This window comes from Pipistrellus kuhlii, unplaced genomic scaffold (assembly GCF_014108245.1).
Source record: "Pipistrellus kuhlii isolate mPipKuh1 unplaced genomic scaffold, mPipKuh1.p scaffold_m20_p_5, whole genome shotgun sequence".
In the NCBI taxonomy this organism is placed as follows: domain Eukaryota; kingdom Metazoa; phylum Chordata; class Mammalia; order Chiroptera; family Vespertilionidae; genus Pipistrellus; species Pipistrellus kuhlii.
The window spans coordinates 19,074,007-19,087,860 of NW_023425551.1; the positions used below are offsets into that span (position 1 = coordinate 19,074,007).

General features: G+C 39.7%; 1 protein-coding gene across 12 annotated transcripts in view; it reads right to left on the minus strand.

The window, feature by feature from the left end:
* MAP7 (microtubule associated protein 7) overlaps window positions 1–13,854 on the minus strand; it is a 134,344-nt gene that overhangs the window by 96,698 nt on the left and 23,792 nt on the right. The window lies entirely within an intron of this gene.

Below are 13,854 nucleotides of genomic sequence, written 5' to 3' on the forward strand. Positions count from 1 at the left end.
AGTCTCCAACATATGAACATAGCACTTAACTGGAATGCAGAAAGGTAGTTCCCCCATAGAAACATATATGTATGTGTATATATATGTTGAATCAGCTCCTAAGCTGACACACTAATGCCCATTTGACACACAATCCAATCCATAATCTAAAGCTGAGTCCTACCGCCTTCAGTGATGCCACACAGCAATATTTCCATGGACCAGATTTCAGCTTGAACTGCCAGGAACACATCCCTTGTGGTATGAGGACAGAGCGTTCCCTAATTCCAAAGCCACGGTGATGGCTGTCAGAACCTCGGGGTAAAATGGAAGGGGCCTGGCTTCTGGAAGGAAGGAACAGTGGCACCATAGAAGCTACACTTCTTGGCCAAATAGCCCCTGGATCATCTCCCACAGCCAGCTCTTTCTGTCTTACAATAAATCCCTGAACAGCAGCCTCATCATCTCTAAAATATAATAATAATAAGTTACTTAGTGCCTAACATTTCCATTAATGATACCTTCTTAAAGCAAATTTACTAAGTGCTGCTCTCCACCTCGTGTTACAATTAAGAGGTCATCGAGCCCAGATGACACTCAGTTAAGCTTGGAGCCAAAGTTTAAATCCGGATCTCGCGGTTTTTCCCTCTAGTTCTGAAGCCTGAGCAATTCCATTAAGTCAGTCATTGTTAAGTTGGATTAAATGAAAATATTAGAGAATGTAGTCCAAATCCTGACACGTGAGAGATACTAAATGTGTCCCCTTTTTCCTTCCCTTGCGAATTGGCTGCAATGATTCCTCTCCATTGTACTAGTGATTTTTCCTCCAGCTTCTTCCCTGCCTTCATGCCCTGTACTAAGTACTTGGCAGAAGAACCCAGCTATGTAATATAGCAAAATAGATATAATTTTTTCCCTCCGATATCCTTTCTCCTCTTCTTTCTAGTCACTGAGATCGCACAAGATGAAGGGTTTTGTCCTTTTCTTAGGTCATATGTCTTTTTGAGAATAATGAAAGCTATAGACTTTTTTGGAAAAAATGCACGAGGACATATAAACATACTTTGTATTAAAATTCACAAATCCATGAGTCCTGTGGACTCCAGCAGTTTTAAGGAATCCCTATTAAGAAACTCAACCACAGCCTAACTGGTTTGGCTCGATAGAACATCAGCCTGTGGACGGAAGAGTCCCAGGTTTGATTCTGGTCAAGGGCATGTATCTTGGTTGCAGGCACATTCCCAATAGGGGTTATGCAGGAGGCAGCTGATTGATGTTTCTCTCTCATCGTTGTTTCTAACTCTTTATCCCTCTTCCTTCTTCTCTGTAAAAATCAATAAACTATATTTAAAGAAAAAAAAACTCAACCACAAAGAAAGAATTCTATATTTATATTCTTATGCTCTAAAGTTACATCTATCTGCCTTTTAGAGGAACACCCAAGAACTGTAGAGTCCACCATCAGCTTGGTGGTGGAAAGAACAGAGTAAACAGGGCTGTATGTGGACAGTGGAAGCAACTGAGAACACTGGGAACACAAGGACCTGCCTGCTGCAGGGACAGGGAGATGGGAAGGAGAAACAGTTTCGGGATTTATGCACTTTTCTTTCCCACTGATTTTGATCCAGATAGTACACCCATTGGCTATAGAACGAAATGAAACCCAAAAGGCTGTGTGTGTCTCGGTGCTCCCTAGTGTCTGCATCTATGTGAGAGTGCTTGTCTGTGCAAAGGAAATGAATGGAGAAGGTTTGGAGGTCAGAGGAAGAAGAAAGGTCTAGTCCCAGGCATCAGTTAAGAGGGAACGGATTGGTGATGGAACAGAGGGTCACTGGTTTAATTCCTGGTCAGGGCACATGCCCAGGTTGTGGGCTCAATCCCTAGTAGGCATGTGTGCAGAAGGCAGCTGATCTATGATGTTCCTCTCTCATCAATGTTTCTATCTCTCTGTCCCTTCCTCTCTCGATAAAAATCAATAAAAAATATTTTTAAGAGAATGCTTTAAATACTGTTAATATACAACTCTGCTTGAGTATACATTGAATACGAATATATGAATGTGCTAAAATGTGATCTCTACTTTGATCCAAGAACCTCATTTATTACATATTAATGAAAATGCATCCTAATAAAGATAAGAGATGTTTGAAGTCATCTAGAATATCAAAGGTAATATTTTAATCAGCTTATGAAAGATTTATTTTGCAACTTCTGGCAAATGTATATATTAATCTTTTCAGCAATTTATTTGCACAGCCCAGTTGAAGAACCTTGCTAAGTTGGCTGTAATGATGTGGGAAGGAATTTCTGAATTATATCCTCTTAGGTGCCAAATATAAAATACAAACCCAGCCGGGACCGGTTTGGCTCAGTGGATAGAGCGTCGGCCTGTGGACTGAAAGATCCCGGGTTCGATTCCTGGCAAGGGCATGTACCTGGTTGCAGGCACATCCCCAGTAGGGGGTGTGCAAGAGGCAGCTGATCGATGATTCTCTCTCATCGATGTTTCTAACTCTCTTCTTCTCTGTGAATAAATCAATAAAATATTTTTTAAAAAATAAAAATAAAATACAAACCTGGCATTTCGTATATGCTTTAAAATGTAACATGCACATAAGTACACTTAGAAATGTATTGGGAGGGAAAATAGACTGTGCATTTACATTTAAGCCTGACATACTTTCCCACCAGTATTCCACACACATTCAATCACAGATGCTCAGTCACAGAACTCCAGCAGCTATGTAGACTGACAACACAGTGCCTATGAGCCATGACTAGGCTCCTCCGCAATCCACTCCTCCCACCAGGAGCTGAGGTCTCTTTCTCCACTCCCTGAATCTGCACTGGGCTTGGCACATGCTCTGACCATGTTGTGTACATGACAGAATGACCCTGGATGACTTTCAAAGCTAGACCAGAAGAAGCCTTGCTGGTTTGGTTTTTGCTCTCTTGGAATGCTTCCCTGACATCACCTGTCTTAATAGGTCTAATGAGAGGCCCCAGGGAGGAGAACCCAGGTACTCTAGCAGGCAGTCACCACGAACTGCCAGGCAAGTGAGTGAGGCATTATGCCCATGTTCTAGTTCAATGCAGCCCATGAGTGAGTCCAGGCCAGACTGGTAGAATAATCACGAAGTTAGAAAAGGAATCATGAGAATTAGTAAATTGCTGTTGGTTTAAACCATAGTTTTGGATTGGTATGCTGTACAGCAATGGTTAACTGACTCAGTAATATTTAACAGAATTTGAACATTGTGTTGTGTTGTGAAGCTCTATTTCCTTTAGGCCTGACCTAATGTTTTCAGCCCTTCAGCTCTTTCCCTGGACGTGAAATGCCAGCCTGACTCTCCTGCAATGATGCACTAGGAGATACGGGAGACTTCCAGGTGTGGGATGTAACCCTCTGAGCTGGTTAAATGTCATACCTCCTGCAGGCTCAGAAATGCACAGGTGGCCTTTTGAGAGTCTTCCTGGACTTGCAATAAACAGGTTGAAAACTAATTATCTTACTTGTTTTTATTAATACTTCTTAAATCTATGTACAGTACACATTTACATCTATATTTAATATTAGAAGTGTTGTAGGTCTTTATTTAGAAGTTAGATGATATTTTTATGACCCGAAACATGCTCTAGGAACTTAGCTGTTATTTATCACCATTAGCCTATGGTAAAATTGATTTCATTCTATATCATTTCATTTAAATTAAAAATTTCCAAGAACCTATCAACAATATTAAGGAAGGATTTACTGTACTGTCTACATAAGTCACTCTCTTATCTAAAGAACCACGACCAGGAAGGATCTTGCCTAGAACTTGGGAGAAGGAAGTGCATGAGATGCAGCTGAAAAACATGTCACAGAAAGGATCCAAAGAAAGGAGAAAAAATAAAACTCCAACACCTATAATACAGGACAATGTTGCAAAATATCAAGAGTAATATTTAAGAGTGTGAACTTTAGAATCACAGACGTGGATTCTAATTCAGACTCTAGCACTTCCTAAGCTGTGTGATCCTGAACAAGTAATTGAAACTCTCTGAGTCTCAATTCAATCTGAACAGAGGTTTTTAATAGTTATCTCTAGTCACAGGATTGCTGTGAAGGTTAAAATAAAATTATCTATATAAAGCACCTGGTATAAAGTGCTCAAAAAATATTGTCAATTATTAAACAATTATCCTGATAAAAAAGTTCCAAATTCCACAGGTTTCACAGGCATCTCAGGCTGGGAAAACTTTTCCAAATTGTTTCTTCAAATGGAATTTTCCTGCTCAATTCCTTCTTTATGGGACATACTGATAATATCTGACATGTTTTCCAGTTAATCCCTACATGTAGGTGCACTTTTACACAGAGGAAAGATTGTTGAGCTTTGCCTCAAGTGTAGTAAAAGGCCTTTCACTAATCTTGAATCATTTTGGAACTAATTCTAAATAAATTAAATTCTCTCCAGGTTTTATATTAATGTGAGAGATACTATCATCCTGTAAGAACGGAAGTGCTAAAGTAGTCAAGTGTTGTACTGGTGCTTATACCACTAAGAGTTTCTAGCTGGCTCCCAAAGGGATTTGCATGGCTGGAAACAGACTTCTGATTAAGCAGATTCTCACAAAGCAGGTGTTCCCAAATCTGCTATGATTTTTAAGCAATCACATACTCCCATCTTAAACGTTTCTCTAAATTTTTGTTTTAAGAAGAGTATATGTTCACCTTTTATAAACCATAATCAAAACATTTTCTAGCACTGTCAGGGAACATAAGCTTAAAAATAATTTGGGGGGAAATGTTATGTAGCATAACCACTAGTAGATTTTAAAGCAGAATATCTTTCCAAATCATTGGGAAGATGCACAGAAAAAAAAGACCAGAAAAAAATATACCCAAATGTCAACAATACTTTCTCTCAATTATACAATTACTGCTATTTTTTAAAGTCTCTTTTTAATAGAGATTTTGCATTTTACAAATTTGCTAAAAATAATCACATACTACTTTTCTATTGAAGAAAAATAGAGAATATAATTTCCAAAGCAGAAGTGACAAAGTACAAATGTGTCCTTATTCATTTGCATGTTAAAATAGCATATCATGTCTGACCCTCTACTTAAGTCACACTAATTTAGTGCCAGAAGGAGTAGGGCAGTGGCAGTCACTGTGAGGTTTGGGCAATGGACCCCCTCAGGCAATCTCCTCACTATAAATTCTGAAGGATGTGGGTTAGAAGATCTGGCTTCCCTTCCAGATCTTACCATACCACTGTGAGGAGAACAGAGGTGGCTTGGAGTCTGACAGAGGTGTCTGAGCACTGGTCCACCACTTACTGGCTGTGTTATTTTTGGCTCTTTGTTTTACCCAGGAGCTTTGGTATTCTAACTGTGTAAAAAAGAGCTAAAAATCTTCCTTACGAGAAATTTGTGGGAATAAATGAGAGAGAACACGTGGAAAAGTGTCCCTCGGGGCCTCTCACGTGGTGAACACTCCATTCATAGTGGTGGCCCTCGTTTCTCATGACTGAGTGCTATAAAGCTGGAAATGGAAACATTTTCAAACCTTTCTTCCCGTTACTTTCTCTTTAATCGTACACATCATTTAATTTACCCCCATTATTTATTTAAATTCTCAGTCCCAATGTCTTTTATTATATACATGCCAAACGAGTAACTTACAGAAGGATTAAACCATAGCATGACTTAACTTTCACTGCACTTATTCTTCCAGAGAAAATAAACAGGTCCACCATGGCTGGCTCACATGCTGCTCTCAGATAAGGCCCCAGGAGAAACATTCAAGTCCCCATCACAAGTTTCTTTTCTACACTCATCGGAACATCCACATAAAAGGGGAATCAGAGTCTGTGCATGAGGCTGCAGAATAAAGAAAGACCCATCCCACGAGTTCAGAGGGCCAGGAGCAGCCAAGGCTTCATGGACCGGAGCGGGCACCCATTGAGGTAGTATCTGCTTCCAGCTTCTACAGCAAGAACCAGATAAGGCTAAAGTGTTTTCTTTGTGCATTTTTCACCAGCAGCCAAGTTAGGTTTATATACTTTGTTAATATAGCAAGGGTTCAATTGTGACACTCAGAAAAAAAAACACAGAAGTATCAGGACTTGTCGAAGAATCTACCAGAGGCTATTTAAAAAGTGGCTCAGTTGGTAGCGTGTCATCCTGTGCAACCAGAGGTCAATGGTTAGGTTCCAGGTCAGGGCACATGCCCAGGTTGTTGATTTGATCCCTAGTAGGGGCATGCAGGACTTGCCCCTAGAATTAATTTAGTATGATTATGCTAAGGACAGTTCTCCTCCCAGGAATTCACATTGTACCCTTATAATTTATATATAGAGAACACGGATACTTTTTTATTTCCAGCAAAGAAACTTGCTTTTTCCAGGAAAACAAGGCACCCATACATGTGTCATGACATGTCGTTGAGCCGAGAGCACAAGTGCAACCTCCAGACACGCAATCTGCAAGTCTATGCTTCCTCTGGTTACTAAAATAGCGCCCACAATAATAAAGGAAAACCCACAGTCAGGTGTAGCGAACTCCCTGCCTTTTAATTATTCATGCTAATGCTTTGCATGGGTAGACTTTATACTTCACAAATGTTAATCAGGCCCAAAGATTACATGAATAATGGAAAGCCACAGATAATGACCAAATTGGATTGTACCAGTGTTTTCAACGCATGCTCACCCCAGAAATCTTCCCAAACACTGCCTCTCCTCTCCCCTCCACTTAGAGTCTATATTCTAGAAGAAACCTTCGTATAATTAGTTTTATCAAGAAGGCCCACCTTTTATATCCTTTGCTTTTTCCCTGGAAGCCCAATAGTAGTGGTGTTAAATGACAAAAAGGAAGAAGCAATCGGAAGAGAAAACCCAAAATGCTCAGGCCCATAAGCCAGAAGCACTGTTCAAGAAGGGGAATGTGGAACCCGCTCCAATGCCCCGGCACCCTGTCAGTGGAGAGGATGACGGCGCTCCCTTCAGTTCTGCTTGGTGGAGGTACCATCTGTTTCTCTTCCCCGTGACTCAACATCCCTGCCAAGAACAATGAGCTTTAAACCAGATTGCTGATGTAGTAATCTCCCTGACCTCTTCCAAGGGGAAAAACACCTAAACAATGCTGCTGTTCCCGTTATTTTAAAATTTCTACTCTAGCCAGTGTCCGATTTTACAAATTAAAAGCCAAGTGTCATTTCATACCAATGGCAAAAATCTAAGTCTTACTAAATCCGGTCTAGGATACGGGGAAAGGTGGACCCTCGTATAATATTAGGGGGACTATGCTGATAAACTATTTTGGAAAGCAATTTGGCATGTGAAAGTGCACATACCACTTCTAGAAATATACAGAGAAACCTGCCCAAATGCCCAAGGAGAAGTCTATAAATGGTTAATGCAGCACAATTTGTAGCTGCAACAAGGCAAAACAAAACTACACTAATCAACGTCTCTGTCCACCACTGGGGAATAGTAAGTCAACTGCAGTCAAGCCATATTAAAGAATTAAACAATGGCAAACTCACATTGCAGAATTCTGGACATCAGTTAAAACAAACTGTATTGATCACTTTCGGCAGGTTTTATTTCAAAACTTAAGCGAGGAGAAAAGTACAAGATAGTAAAACGATACATTAACAAGATGTAATTTATATCAGTTTAAACACATAAATGATATTATTTATAGGGCCATATATATAGTAAAAGTTCAGGAACAGATAGGAAGTGTGCATGTGAATCTCCCTGAGAAGGAAAAAGGGAGGTGGGAACGGAAGGAGACAAGAATACGGAAGGATACATAGGGAAATATGGCATCAGCTATTGTATAATATTTTATTTACATTTCCCATAAATATTATATATATATATTTAATACCAAGTATTTAAATATTTTTAAATGGTCTGGGTCCCAGGTATATGGATATTTATTATGTTAGCTCTCTGTTTATGTTTTTTCTTAAAATAATGATTTTTAAAAAATATTATAAATTCCTTTTAAAGGAAAAATGTTATTTTTTCTATATGGAGACAAACTATAGTCTAGTTTCATTCTTTTGCATATGGCTTTCCAATTTTCCAAGCACATTTATTAAAAAGGCTTTCTTTTCTCCAATGTATGTTTTTGGCTCCTTTGTTTAAAATTATTTGCCCATATACATGTGAGTTTAATTCTGGGCTCTCAATTTTATTTCATTGTTTTTCTAACAGGGGGTACCTATTTCTTCTGTGCACATGTTTTCAAATTTTGGGGGTAAATCTACCCAAAAGTCATTTGAAAACATTTATTCACAAAGATACATGCACCCCTATGTTTATTCAACATTATTCACGATAGCCAACACATGGAAACAACTGAAGTGTCCTTCAACAGATGATTGGTTAAAGAAGATGTGGTAATATACATACAATGAAGTACTACTCATCCAAAAGAAAAGATGAAATACAACCATTTGCGACAACATGGATCGATCTTGAGAACATCATGACTAAGTGAAATATGTCAGACAAAAAATGTCAAGAACCATGTGATTTCACTTATATGAAGGGTATAAAACTGAAAGAACAAATGAACAAACAAGAAAAACAAACAAACAAAAACTCATAGACACAGACAACAGTATAATAGTTACTAGAGGAAAGGGGAGAGGGAGGATGAAAAGTATAAAGGAGATCAAATATATTGTGATGGAAGATTTGATTTTGGGTGGTGGACACACAATGCAATACAAGATAATGTATCATAGAATTGTATACCTAAAACCTACATAACTTTATTAACCTATGACACCACAATAAATTTAATAATAAAAAATAAAGGCCAAAATGAAGGATAAAACAGCAAACCAAAAAAATTATCTAACCTTACAACAATGTTTAAGGAGAAAATGAGTTGGGTTATCAAGCCATAAAACAGAATCTGCCTGAATATTGCCTTAAGAACACAATAATATATTATAATTTCAAACACACTTGAGTGTCTTCATTTTTGTGTGGCTGATATAAAAGTGCTGTTTGGCTCACAATGTTATTATAAAAGTAATTGTCAAGGATAATGAGTTTCAATAAAAATATTTGCTATAGCCATACAATCACTAGGCATCTGAGGTTATTTTCATGTTATAAAAAGTAAATGTAGGAGAAATATAACCTTTAATTGATCCTTATTGAGTAGGTACAACTTTCTTTTAACTTGTTTCAAATGTTCTAAAATTTAGAAGCCTCAGCAGAAATGCTGTGGGTTTTTTTTTGTTTTTGTTTTGTTTTGTTTTGTTTTCTTTTTAGAACTCTTACAATAAAGCCATCAAAATAAGAAAATTTTCCAAATAACCTTCAGTACATTTACATGTTAGCTTGTTACTGCCAAGTACAGTTACAGCACATTTCACAGAGTCCCACCTAATGCTTCAGAACGCTGTTGTTAATAGGTGTTGCTATTATCCCTGGCTTATAGATGAAGCAGTAGTCACAGAATTATTTAGTGCCTTGCCTGAAGCATACAGTTCGGAGGTGATAAAACGGGTTCCAGAATCCAAGTTATTAATTCCTCCACCACAATTCCTCCAGGAGACCATGGCGACGCTGCTCATATGCAAGTGACCTCAATGCAACACTGACATATAATCCTCAATTTTAAATTTCAGAGATACTTCTATTACATCAAAACCTGACTTGCTCATTTTACCAGTCAGAAAACTTGATTTTCATGACTTGGACTACACTATCAAAGACCTGTCACATCATTACACATCATTACACTATGATTCTAAGTAGGAGATCTTTATAAGCACCAGGAAAAGGAAATTGATTTTTCTCAATCTGTTAACGTATCAGAGATCAGGCATTCTGAATTTTGGCTCCAATACATTCTGCCATCCTAATTGTTCTAAGCTACATATATTGATCCAGTATATTTGCTATGGCTTCACACAGGGATGCAGGCTCTTTGTCAATCATCATCTTAGAAGAATGAACTCTAAGTGTCAGGATCACAAGGGAGGAAGCAGATAATGCTCAGTGTACAGGCTTGTTGGGGATGAACCATCAATCATAAACCAAGATGGTTTCTTTATTTTTTTCTTTTTGTTTTAACTTTTCCACTAAAACATCACAGTAAAGTTTGAAGATAAAATATGCTAGAGGAAAATGGAAATACCCACATATTCGGGGGGGGAGGGGGGCATTCCTATTACCTAGAATCATTAAAGAGACCTTAATCTTGGAAGAACCAAATCTAGGACAAAGGGAATGACTAAGTAGGCCTCCGCTGTAATGACTAAGAAAGGAATTCAAGAAACACCAGAGTCCTGAATTACAACTTTGCTTTTTAATGCATCACCTGAAAGTAGTATGGCCTCATTCTTTACCCTTATTCTCTCAAAGTAGTAAGATATAGATCAGTAATGATATTAACTCGCTCATGAAGTATCTACAGTAGTAATGATCCACAGAAATGATCAAGACATTCTCAGATGCGGCCCAGAGCATTCAATTTGTGTTTCTCTTACCTATAATGCTTCACCATGAATCATGTTACTATCCACATAACTGTAATCATCCTTTGGCACTAGGATTAAATCCAATGTTGGTAGCCAATAGTCACTTAAAATCTTACCCTCTTCCTTCTCTAAAATCACAATAAGTGAAAACAGTTCTTCTCTTTTTTATCATTGAGTTTTACTAAGAATAATACAGGCAATGTATCTTTCTACCTATTTTCTCCCTCTATTTTAAGCAAGTAAGCTATGACCTAGAATCCAAGTTAATACATCCTCAATATTCATAGCAAAGTGTCAGAAAATGCTAGAAGAGTGAGGCAGAGTGGATGAGACATGGGGTGAACAACAGCTACAATGTGATCTGACCAAAACAACTGGCCAGCAGCAGCAAATAAGGGTTTGTCTGAGGGCCGGAGAACAAGACAGTGGAACAGCCGAAACCGGTTGGGCTCAATGGATAGAGCGTCGGCTTGGGGACTGAAAGGTCCCGGGTTCGATTCCGGTCAAGGGCATGTACCTTGGTTGCGGGCATATCCCCAGTAGGGGGTGTGCAAGAGGCAGCTGATCGATGACTCTCTCTCATCGATGTTTCTAACTCTCTATCTCTCTCCCTTCCTCTCTGTACAAAATCAATAAAATATATTTTTTTAAAAAGACAGTGGAACAGATGAAAGTACTCTTATAATAACACTCTGCAGCCCTAAAGAAGAAAGAAGAGGCTATGTGGGAATACTCAGAGCCTGCGAGGAAGGCCCAGGCATCATCCCAAGTGCATTGTTGAAATGGCCATCCATGAGTTCCAGGCTTGAAAAAAAAGGACACGTGAATTGGAAGGATACTAACTGTGAGAACACAGAGGGTTCACTAGCCTCGGGCTCATGCAGAGCATGAAGGGCTCAGGAGTCTGAGACCATGGTGCAGGTAGGAGGCTAAGTTCACATATCTGGTCATACCTAGCACATTGTCAACATGAGGCAGACACAAAAATCAGTGTTTTCTTCATCTGAAGTCTGTAGGTGCCTCGGGGGATTTCGGAATTTGTGATAATGTAGGTGGAGTGGTGGAAACAAGTCCCAACATAGACCTACACTGCTGGCTGGCCTGGATGGCTAAATGAAATTGAAATGAAGCCATGTAGCAACAAAGTAAATGTCAATGTCACTGCAACTTGTGGCAGTGGAGTAAAGATGATTTTCGAAGTCACATGGATTGTGAGAAAATGTTGTAAAGTTGACTGATGATCAGAAGTTTTGACCCAAGGGGCCCATTTGGAGCTCCATTCATAACGAATGCTAACGCTAACGCTAATGCTAAGGTAATAGTATTCTAAACTACAAGATGGACAAAGGGAAGCTATTCGATAAAGAGCATCACAAAGTAAGAATTAAGAAAAGAACTCACAACTGCAGTGTCAGAAGAATTGGGTAACAAACACAAAAAGGAAATGGGATTCCCGAAGGAAGCCGAAGGGGAAGATCCAACGTGCTGAGGTTTTGAATCCTAGAGTCTCTGCATCTTTCCACACTGCTGGCTGAAAGGTCTGCACCAGAAACTATCTAAAAAGAACCTGCTTTTCTGGGCCTTGAAAAAAAGACAGGTCCAGAGACAGTATTATAAAAAGAGGCGTGAAAGGGAAGTTCTAGAGGTGGCTTAATGAGATGCACTGGCATGGGTGGGGAACCGGAGGGAACTTGACTAGGAACACTCGGGACTGCCGAGTTCACAGCAGCTCCGTTCTTGCTCCCAGATGTTTCCTAGTCCACAAAGGACCGGGTGGAGTGGGAGGCACTCGTCAAAGAGATCTGGGAGCATTTTAGTCAGCGAGGATTTTCCTCATATAAAAGCCCACTGGCTTACAACTTATGCTTTATAGTCATAAAGGTGAATTTCAGTTGTTCAAAAGGGAGGTAAATGCTTACAATACGTGGCCATAATGAGTACATACCAAAAACACAAAATAAACATTTCATAATGAGCTCTAGCAGTCCAAAGGAAGATGGTAGAAAGTGCTTCTGCAATGGTCTGGCCTGGAATTTGGTCAAAGTGAGCCACTGTAGAATTCCAGACACACGTCGTAGCAGAAAACTATCAACGTGTCGTCTCTGCGTGAACACTGTGGGCAAAGTCTTCAATACAAAAGTCTTTGTCCCATGACCAGGCAGGATGGTGACTGATCTAGTATCTCCAGGTCGTTCCCAGATTCAGGCCAAAGTCCTGGACCCTGGAATGTTCCAAGGCCTGAACAACTATGTTCTCTCATTATCTTGGGCTGGCAGTACCAGTATGTCAGCTTTTGTCAGTCATGGAACAAACATTTAGGAAGCCTCCACTATGTATTAGGGGGTAGGGGCACAGTGAGAATGAAATAGTCACACTGCCCTGTCAGAACTTAGTCTAGTTGGGGAGACAGACATACAGCTGCTCAAACAAATGCTTAGCCTACAGTTTGGTTGGAGCAAGAAAGGACAAGTTCATGATCCGAGGGGAGCCCAGAAGATGGGACCTAGCGTGACCTGGGACAGTCAGGTCAGGAAATGACACTTAAAGGGAAGGACAAGTAAAGCTGACCAGGCACAGGGATGCGCAGGAAAAAGCTGAGTGCCCAGGTAGAAGGAGGAGCCCTGCCTCAGATACACCTGTGCTTAACAGCAGTGGCTGTGCCATCCACTAAGGCGATTCCACCAAATGCGCCCTGATGAGTGAAAGAAAAGAGGCTACAGAAACAAAACAGAGAAAAAAGTAGAACAGGAAGTCCTGATGCTAAAAATAGCTGGCAGTCCCAAATGGCGTCTACAACCTGAGTCATTGGTGAAACATAAACACACACACACACACACACACACACACACACACACACACACGAAAGCAAAAAAAAAACAACAACAAAAAAACACACAAAAAACACACACACAAAAAGTATAAAACGTAAAGTAAAAAATATTCCTTTTGCTTGGTTTCCAAGACCGCTGAGAACCGTGGCTATTTTCCTTAAGTGAGACCAGGCAGCCACCATTAATCTCAAGGAATACAGGGCCCACTCCCTTAATTGTATTTAAAATAAAAAGTGAGGTGATCTGACATAGCGTAATTTATTTCCTTCACTTACCATGACTAAACTACAGGGCATAGCAATGAGTATCTACCTGTCATCTAGTACACCTGACCCGCATCAATGAACACAGGACAAGGATCCAGTCACATAGGCCCCCTGGGGGGAAGGGACTGCACAGGCCTGAGACAACAGGAAGCCTTCCTGGACATTTTCACTCACAAGCAACTTAAGGTAAAAGGTAGGAGCTCAGACCATGGAAAGTATCTCCATAGAAAAGAGACTGATTAAGGGGCTGGAACAGACAAAAAGAATATGT